The sequence below is a fragment of the Thamnophis sirtalis genome, unplaced genomic scaffold, assembly GCF_051295495.1.
Source record: "Thamnophis sirtalis isolate CommonGarterSnake01/CBP01778 unplaced genomic scaffold, rThaSir2_p1.2 scaffold_10, whole genome shotgun sequence".
NCBI classification, from domain to species: Eukaryota; Metazoa; Chordata; class Lepidosauria; order Squamata; family Natricidae; genus Thamnophis; species Thamnophis sirtalis.
In genome coordinates, this window is record NW_028261390.1 from 41,160,390 (window position 1) to 41,166,437 (window position 6,048).

The following is a 6,048-nucleotide window of genomic DNA, read 5'->3' on the forward strand; positions in this document are numbered from 1 at the left end:
GAGCCAACATTGGCGCTTGGTGACAATCTGGACCAGTCCCAGCATTTTTCCTGGCAAGATTTTTGGAAGTAGTTTGCACTGCCTTCTTCGTAAAGCTGATTGAGAAGGACTGGCACAGCTGATTTGTGCCTAAAATGGCATTAGACCTCTCGTCCTAGAGTGCATGGTATGAATGGCCTGCCGAGAAGAACGGAGATTGTGGGAGGGGAGGCGGTGTCTACGGGGATGGGGCGGGCCGGAGCATCACGGTCACAACTGGGAGGGGCAGGTACAACAGGAGCTACAGGGCTAGCCATTACCGGGGAAGGAGGGTTCGCTACGTCACAGCGATCCCTTGTTCTGGCCCTGAAAGCTCAACTCAAGGACCAGGTGACAAGAGAAATCAGGGCCCTGGTCTCAGGTTGCTGTTGCTAAATGCCAGGTCTGTGATTCATAAAGCTCCCCTCGTCCGGGACTTAATATTAGACGAGGGGGCAGACCTGGCATGTATTACTGAAACCTGGCTGGGCCGCGAGGGAGGAGTCCCCCTCTCAGAAATGTGCCCAGAAGGGTTTCAGGTGCTCCACCAACCACGACACCAAAGAAGGGGTGGGGGAGTGGCAGTTATTATCCGAGAGTCATTAGCTCCTCACAGGATCCCTGCTCCAGAGACTGTCGGGTGTGAGTCCCTCCTTGTGACGTTGGACCTAGGGGGTCAAGTGAGCTTGTTTTTGATGTACCTACCTCCCAGCTGCATCACAACAGCCCTTCCTGCGCTCCTAGAGTCAGTAGCCGGACTGGTGGTTGAGTTCCTCAGACTTATAGTACTGGGGGACTTCATCTCTCGGCGAACGCTCTGATGGGGCCCAGGAGTTCATGGCTTCCATGACAACCATGGACTTGACCCAGGTAATTCAGGGTCCGACTCATATAGCGGGACACACGCTCAACCTTGTGTTTCTCTCGGGGCAGTGGAGACGTGATCTGGAACTAAAGGGTATAGAGATCATGCCCTTATCATGATCAGATCACTTCCTGCTGAGGCTTGATTTTCGAAGCTACTCCCCCACTGCAGGGAGGTGGAGCCGATTAAATGGTTCCGCCCCAGGCGCCTGATGGACCCATTGGGATTTCAGACGGAGCTTGGAGAGATACCTGACTCCCTTGCCCACAATCCGACAGAGTCCTTGGTCGCTGCTTGGAATACAGCGGCAGCTGAAGCACTAGATCAGATTGTGCCTTTGTGGCCTCTCCACGGCAGTGGATCCAGGAGGGCACCTTGGTTTACCAAGGAACTCCGGGAGGTGAAGCGCCAAAAGAGACACCTAGAGCGACGCTGGAGGGCTAGTAACTCCGAATCCGACCGAACACAACTAAGAGCCTTCATTAGGACTTATTTAATGGCAATACGGGCGGCAAAATGCGCTCATTTTTCCGCTCTTATTGCGTCCGCAGAATCTCTCCTGGCTGCCCTGTTTGGGATAACCCACTCCCTCCTGAAAGGGAGGGATGCGGGGGAACCCTTACAGGGAAGGGCTGAGGAATTTGCCCAGTTTGTCGGACAAAGTCACTCAGATTCGGATGGACCTTGACTCCACTTGGACAGTACCAGTGGAAATGCCGAGGGAGGGCCTTGATCATATTTCTTGGAATGAGTTCCAGCTTGTCACTCCTGAGGAAGTGGACAAGGCCATGGGAGTGATGAGTGCCTCCACCTGTTTGCTGGACCTGTGCCCCTCCTGGTTGGTTTCGACCAGCAGGGAGGTAACACGAGGCTGGCTCCAGAGGATCGTGAACACCTCTCTGCAGGAGGGATCTTTCCCGCAACCTTTGAAGGAAGCGGTGGTAAGACCCCTCCTTAAGAAGCCTTCTCTGGACCCAGCTATCCTCAAAAGCTACCGTCCAGTCTCCAACCTCCCTTTTTTAGGGAAGGTTGTTGAGAAGGTGGTGGCCTTCCAACTCCGACGGACCTTGGATGAAGCAGATTATCTAGATCCCTTTCAGTCTGGTTTCAGGCCTGGTTATTGCACCAAAACCGCTTTGGTCACGCTGACCGATGATCTCTGGCGGGCCAGGGATAGAGGACATTCCTCTATCCTGGTGCTCCTTGACCTCTCAGTGGCCTTCGATACCATCGACCATGGTATCCTTCTGCGATGGCTGGAAAATGTGGGAGTGGGAGGCACCGTTTTACGGTGGTTCTCCTCTTACCTCTCGGGCAGGTCACAGTCGGTGTTGGTTGGAGGACAGAGGTCAACCCCTAGGCCCCTTAAATATGGGGTGCCACAGGGCTCGGTCTTGTCCCCCCTCCTATTTAATATCTACATAAAGCCGCTAGATCAGATCATTCGCTGGCATGGGATCAAATACCATCAATATGCAGATGATACCCAGCTGTATCTCTCCGCCCCGTGCCAACTCAGTGTAGCGGTGGAAGTGATGTCCCAGTGCCTGGAAGCTGTCAGGGCCTAGATGGGAGTGAACAAGTTGGCACTCAATCCTGACAAGACCGAGTGGCTATGGATGTTGCCCCCCAAGAACAGTCCAGATACTCCATCTTTAAGCCTGGGGGGTGAAACATTACACCCCTCAGAGAGGGTCCGCAACTTGGGTGTTCTCCTGGACCCGCAGCTGACACTAGAACACCATTTGTCAGCTGTGACCAGGGAAGCTTTTGCCCAGGTTTGCCTGGTGCACCAATTGCAGCCCTACCTGGACTGGGAGGCACTCACGCCCTCGTCACCTCAAGACTTGACTACTGTAACACACTCTACATGGGGCTGCCCCTGAAAAGTGTTCGGAGACTACAACTGGTCCAGAATGCAGCCGCGCGAGCGATATTGGGTGTACCGAGATACACCCATGTTACACCTGTCCTCCGTGAGCTGTACTGGCTCCCTATTGGTCTCCGAACGCGCTTCAAGGTGCTGGTTATCACCTTTAAAGCCCTACATGGCCTAGGACCCGGATATCTACGAGACCGTCTTCTGCCACATACCTCCCAGCGACCGATAAGATCACACAGGATGGGCCTTCTCCAGGTGCCGTCGACTAGACAATGTCATCTGGCGGCTCCTCAGGGGAGGGCCTTCTCTGTAGCTGCCCCGGCCCTATGGAACTATCTACTCTCAGAGATCCGGACCCTCCCCACTCTCTCGGCCTTCCGAAAGGCTGCTAAGACCTGGCTATTCCGGCAGGAATGAGGTCCAGCCCCGCCTAGATTGAGTGCATGATGTGTTTCTTTTTAACCTGCTTTTCTTCTCTATTTTTAAATTTTTTATTCTTTTAGAGATGTATTTCTGTAAGCCGCCCGGAGTCCTTCGGGATTGGGCAGCATATAAATTCATTAAATTTGAATTTGAGTTTCCTGTTTTCTGGCCTGATGTCTTAATTCCAAACCAAACTGAATCTATAGAACTCATTTACTCTACATTAATCAATATACCATATAGGGTAATATTGCAATTATAACTCCTTATCCTCCTTGTTTCCATCATCAATAATTACCCTAAATGTGTACCCAACATGTCACTTGTTTTTGGAGAAAGCGGTGTTATGACAGTGGATAGTGAGGTTATAGTAATTAAATTTGCAACCTCAAGACTTGACTACTGTAGCACACTCTACATGGGGCTGCCCCTGAAAAGTGTTCGGAGACTACAACTGGTCCAGAATGCAGCCGCGCGAGCGATATTGGGTGTACCGAGATACACCCATGTTACACCTGTCCTCCGTGAGCTGTACTGGCTCCCTATTGGTCTCCGAACGCGCTTCAAGGTGCTGGTTATCACCTTTAAAGCCCTACATGGCCTAGGACCCGGATATCTACGAGACCGTCTTCTGCCACATACCTCCCAGCGACCGATAAGATCACACAGGATGGGCCTTCTCCAGGTGCCGTCGACTAGACAATGTCATCTGGCGGCTCCTCAGGGGAGGGCCTTCTCTGTAGCTGCCCCGGCCCTATGGAATTATCTACTCTCAGAGATCCGGACCCTCCCCACTCTCTCGGCCTTCCGAAAGGCTGCTAAGACCTGGCTATTCCGGCAGGAATGAGGTCCAGCCCCGCCTAGATTGAGTGCATGATGTGTTTCTTTTTAACCTGCTTTTCTTCTCTATTTTTAAATTTTTTATTCTTTTAGAGATGTATTTCTGTAAGCCGCCCGGAGTCCTTCGGGATTGGGCAGCATATGAATTCATTAAATTTGAATTTGAGTTTCCTGTTTTCTGGCCTGATGTCTTAATTCCAAACCAAACTGAATCTATAGAACTTATTTACTCTACATTAATCAATATACCATATAGGGTAATATTGCAATTATAACTCCTTATCCTCCTTGTGTCCATCATCAATAATTACCCTAAATGTGTACCCAACATGTCACTTGTTTTTGGAGAAAGTGGTGTTATGACAGTGGATAGTGAGGTTATAGTAATTAAATTTGCAACAGTACTTTAAATTGACAATGAACCTTTAGCAACAATGCTGCTCATAAATGCTAATTAGTATAAACATTATATAATGTCTTCTAACATATTTTTGATCAGAAACTGGAATTAGGATGCAAGCAAGGATTTGAATTTTAATATAGATAATTGTTTCCATCATAAAATGAATATGGCGCAATACTGGAAGAAGGAAGATTTGCCTACTATTCAAGAATGGACATTAAAAGTAACAAACCTAGCAGAGATGGCTAAAATATCAGCATATCTCAAGGATCACTCAAATGAGAGATATAAACTGGAGTGGAGAAGATGGATTGACTATACTCAAAATAAATATGGGACTAAGAAATTCCAGATAGTTTATGATTGAAGAAACAAGGAATGATATAATCTGTTTAGAGTTAGCCTAGCGAAGAGGAGTTAAAGCTCTAATGAAAGATGATACTAACTTTCTTAAGTTTATTTTAAAACATATTTGTTAAAGATCTATACCCTGTATTTGTTCTGGGAAGTTGAGGGGATGGGGTGTGTGGGGTTTGGGTGGGGAGGGTAGGGGGAGGAGGTAAACATTTGTAAAAGTTTTTTTAAAAAATTTTCAAAAAAAAATAAAAATAAAATGAATAGTTACTAATGCATTTGTCCAGGAGATATTCAAAATAGTATACAGTTTGCTTCCAGAGACACAATATATGTGCCACAAATGGGCAGAACAAATTTGAAAGGAGTTCAATTCTATTTACAGAAATTCCTTATCAGAATATCTTCTACTGTACTTGCAATATTTTCTGTTCCTTATAAAGAGCACAATGTCCTTTTTCAGAAAAAGATTGTAACAAATCACTGATCAAATAACTAAAGAATATGTTTGATAATTTAAATCAATGTTTATTAAGGTGGGAAATAGAAGAATGTCTCTCTCAGATATGAGTCTCAATTATTTGAGAGACCTGCTAAATATCAAGTTACATTTCCACATTGTTCAGACTGAGGGACCCCTCTCCAAAATACGTCAGCCACTATTTTTTGAGGGCAGGGAGATATAGAAAAATGTCTGTTCTCATTTCTATTCAGCTAGCATTAAATGCATTTTCTGGGAACATGCTCTTGTTCTGCTTTCAAAGAAGTATTTTTGTGCCTATGTTCCTCAAGTATGGCAATCTGGGTTTTCTGGTACATTTTACTATATTTTGTTCAATTTGTGTCATGATGTTCAACCTTCAATCATATGAGTGAAGGGCTGAAAGGCAGCCTTTTAATCTGCTCATTTCAGCAATAAATCAGTGAACTAATCTGAACTACCAATTCATCTTTTCCCCCCCCTTAAAAACAGCACAAGTTTTCCTTGAGAAATTTCAATACAAGTTTTATTCTCCATAACTGCTGCCTGGGGGAGGGATTGACATAAGGCGTAAAATAGTCAATTGAATAATTATTCTTGTCACTCATACTTTTCAATCCATGTGGAAAACATTTGAAATGACAGGAATAGGTGTGAACAGCAACAGAAAAAATTACCCAATGAGATGCTATGATATCTGCAGTCTAGAGTGTAACCTTTTCAAAATATTGCCAAAACATTTCAGTCTTTGACAGGTTTTTTTAGACTTAATTTAGCCTTAC